At 34.1% G+C, this 4,223-nt stretch overlaps 1 long non-coding RNA gene across 1 annotated transcript; it reads left to right on the top strand.

Moving 5' to 3' along the window:
* On the top strand, positions 1 to 2,269 carry LOC108867716. Its single transcript, XR_007255498.1, has 2 exons — positions 1 to 1,762; positions 2,025 to 2,269. It is a non-coding gene; the product is annotated as an uncharacterized LOC108867716 (long non-coding RNA).
* Positions 2,270 to 4,223: the final 1,954 nt, after the last annotated feature.

Here is a 4,223-nt window from a genome sequence, read left to right as displayed (position 1 = left end):
ATGATCGGTGGATGTAGAGCCTGAATCGGAAATCGTGTTGGGATCCGAGTCCGATAGGGAAGGATCATGGGAGGGAGGTACGTCAGGTTAGGAGGTGTTGGTGAGGGAAGGGCAGGTGCGAGTCGAAGAGGGAGTGAGGAGTCGTGGTCGTCAACAATATTTTATCGCCGTTGTGGAAACCTTCAAATTCGGAAAAATGGTTTGTCTTCTTCCCATTTTCTGGAAATATGGTTTATGGGTTTTCAATGTTATTGCATGTTCCATTCAAATTATGATTTGGGTGTCTCGGATTTTAAATTTTAAATCTTGGCATGGCTTCTGACTCCATATTGTTAGTTGCTTGTGGGTTATGTCCCAGACTCCAAATTTTACGAAGTTGAAGCGATTCTGAGGTGCAGAAACGATTCACTCATCTGTTTGGTTCTTAATTTTGTTTACGTTGATTGTTTATAGCTCTGTTGCATGTCTGCTGTGCTTTTTTCTTCTATTACTGTTGTGTGTGGAATATATGAGGTTATGGGTTTTACTTTCATCTAATTATTTCTTAATCTTTGCTATGATTATGGGACGAGCTAGGCCCTGGCGAGTTTTGCATGTTTCTTTGGTAAGAACGGTTGAACCTTAAACACAGCATACTGCATATTAATTAGCATTGCATTTTGCATTGGCATAATAAAATTAGGAAAGCAACAAATTGATGTTTCAAATTTTGTTGATTGGATAGTAGGAAGAATAGCTCTCTGTTTCTAAGCATGTGTAGTTATCTAAGCACCATCCCATCTTCTTCTGCAGTTGCCTTTAATCCTTTTTAAACACTCAAATCTATTTGCATATATCGAACACATAGTCACGACTGATTTGGATTGGAGTTCAAACACGATAAACATTGAAGGTTAATGAAATTCTAATCTAGAGTGCCATTGATGTCACTGGACCTAAATTTTGATTGCGGTGTGGCCTGTTGCGACATGTCAAAAGAACAATTAGTAGTTGTTAGTCGTACCACTATACAATTCATTTCTGGAATTTAATGAAAATTGTTTGTGATTATTGCTTGGAATTATAGATAAGATTTTGAAAAGTTAATTCCTTTTATTGCTTCTTCTTGTTCGTCATTGCGGTTGCTCATAAAGGATATAAGGTGATGGGTACAATGTTAGTAATAAAGGGTTAGTTTGTTGACAGACTGCTTGAACTATTGAATAATGTTGCAACTCTCCCCCATATTCCTGATGTTCTTTCCTCTTGTTTTTTCATCATGCCATACTTCGTTTTTGGGTTCATCTGTAAGTTTTTGCTGAATCTTTGAACCAGTTTTGGCAGTTGGTTGTTGATCCTGCCACCAAAGAACTATTGCATTATACTGAGAATCCAGTGACTTTTGTATGTACACGATGCAATTACTGTCCCAAAATTGTTCATTTAGTTGGTGCTTCATGATCAATTGCGGTCTATATGTATTTGTTCCCACATATTTTACTGCCATTCAAGAAGTCTCCAGTCATCAAGAAGGCAGAGGTTGGTCTTTTTCTTCACTGGCATTATAGTTGTGGATTGGTTTGCACTTGGGATCAAATTCTGGCTCTAAAAATATTATATCACTTGATTTGTAATTATTGAGAACATATTTGATCTCATGGCCAAATGAATTTTGTAGATTATGGATGCAATTATTTCTCATGGTTGCTTCTTGCAAGAATGTAGCGTTCAACACTCCATTGTGGGTGCGCACTCACGTCTAGAGTCTGGGGTCGAACTTAAGGTGAGCTACCCTTTCTACGCATTGGTAACAACAAGCTACCAGATTCCAATATGTTAATCATATAATATTTCAAGCAGCACTTAGAATGCACTTGAAAACATAAGCATGCTGGTGTTACGAGCTCTGATCACATTTGGTTATTTTAAATAGATTTTCAGGATACCATGAATTCTCAATGTTGATTGGATATTTGGGTAGTTAAACATCACTGAAAATATGTGATCCTTTCCCTTTTTCATTTTTCCTTTGGTTTGGATTTCAGGAAGGTGATTGCATAATCCATTGAGCTGGGAAGAAGGGTAAAATCAGTTGCGGGTGGCAATTATGTAGGAATGCATGGATACATTGATAGGAAAATCTCATTATTTTGTTGGTCTTTTATCTTTAACACTTGTAAACATGTTCTTTATGAGGAATATTTCTGTAGTTTCATTATAGACATTCCATTTCTACTATTGGATTGCTTGCCATCTTTGATTTTATGAAAATTTTAAATTTTTGGTTTTATTTCAAAATTTTGCATTTCTATTTTTTTTTTAAATGGAACCTACTGGGCACAATAACAAAAATAGTGCAAACATGGATGGAGAAGGTCATCTGACAAGTTTGTCAGAACAGACACAAAAAGGCCTTTATTTGTGCCTGTGTCTTTGAGCACCAAACAGTGTATTGTGCCCTTTTAGTAATGGTGACGCCCATAGAGGGCACAAATACAAACTTAGTTGCTGCACGGTTGCCATTGGTCTATGGACACATATGTTGGTGCTCTTTGACCTCAAAGGGCACAAATAATTTATAGTGTGCAGTGCCCATATTTTTTGTAGTGGTTGAACTTTCATACATGGTAATGTGATATTCTCGTTTAACTTTTGCAATGCGACATTCTCGTTCTATGAAAATCTTTGTTCATGTAGCTTCTATTTATAACCAAGCACTAGACAACCAAAGAAGACGTATGTTTTTCCATTTGGTTCATCTGACCTGGCAACAAGTCATTTCGAAAAGCCTTCTGGTCCTTTTTTCTATATTTGTAGCAACTTCCAATCCCGATAATGCGGTTGTTGGGGATAATGTAAACTACAAAAATTCATACATGAAAGCATCAAACAACATTGAATTATGTGGATAATCTAAACTATAACTAAACAACCCATAATTTTGATCCTTAACCCGTTGGCCTTTGGAAATGTTTTATTTTATTGTCGATGAAAGAGATTCAAACTCGAAATCTCATCCAACATTAAGGGATGATACTTATTAAATAATCGGGTAGTGTTGTATTATAAACTCTTGTAAATCCTTTCAGAAAAGTAAAAATAAATCATCCTTAAGCTTCTCAAAGCCAATAGCATGAAAATTATTTATCATTTCATGTTGTGTTTCTGTAAATCATTATGTTTCGGTTATGCAAAAGAAGACGGCAATAGAATGAAAGAACCTGCCTTTGCCCTTGGATTGAATTGTAATTGTTGAAATTAATGCAACCAAATATGGTAGAAGTGGCTGTGATTGGGTAAAGTGTCTAAATTCTGTTTATGAGTAAATTGGAACACTCGTTGCTAACACAATGATCGATTGCAGTTTTGGTATATAAAGTAAAATTAATAAAATTGGTATCAGAATTGACAAAACATGGAATATTACTTTTGGGAGAATTTTTGTCCAAATTAAGCATGTGACACGTACATTTTCTAAAATAACATTAACCGTCTTTGTGGGTAGTAGATTATCTTAGACCTCCGACATTCCGGTTTCTAACCCCCTCCTTCCTTAGTATAAATAAAGTGTAGAATTGCTTGCAATAAAAAGAGAAAATTAGAATCCCCCACTCTTTTTTTACATAATTTTTATCAAACATTTGTTTCTTTTTAAAATTTGATTAAGACGCTTTAACTAGTGTCCACCTAATCATTTTTAAATTTATTTTATTTACATGTCATTATTTTTTTTTTAAAATAAAAATGCTATATGTTGATTTCCCACTTTATCCTTTTAGTTGATAAGGAGAATTTTTTTGGCTTGTCAAGATTTATACCTTCTTTTTAGGGATATTATTAATGGCTATTAACTAAATCACCAATATTATCTCTAAACTTTGAATTTTGAATTTTTTTTTTTGGCATCAGGGTTTATACCCCTTTTGTTGGTTCGTTCGCATCATAAAATTATTATTGAAATATAAAAATTGTTGATAAAAAGGATGAGTTTGGAGTCTTTGGACTGAGATTAGTGTTATTCGGCATGATATATATAATGTGAATTTTAAATTGAAATCAATTTGAAAAGTATTCAGGTCAATTTGAAACATACCAATAATAATTTGAAACGTACCGATGCTAAATTGAAACGTACCCATTTCACCTTGAAATGTTCAATAACAACTTGAAAAATACCAATGCTAAATTGAAACGTACCCATATATAAATGTGAATTTTAAATTGAAATCAATTTGAAACATATT

The sequence above is a fragment of a genome, unplaced genomic scaffold (genome assembly GCF_019419815.1).
Source record: "Pyrus x bretschneideri cultivar Hongxiangsu unplaced genomic scaffold, Pyrus_bretschneideri_v1 Contig93, whole genome shotgun sequence".
NCBI classification, from domain to species: Eukaryota; Viridiplantae; Streptophyta; class Magnoliopsida; order Rosales; family Rosaceae; genus Pyrus; species Pyrus x bretschneideri.
The sequence above is the reverse complement of the archived record's forward strand: the minus strand, read 5'-3'. Positions and strand labels throughout refer to the sequence as shown.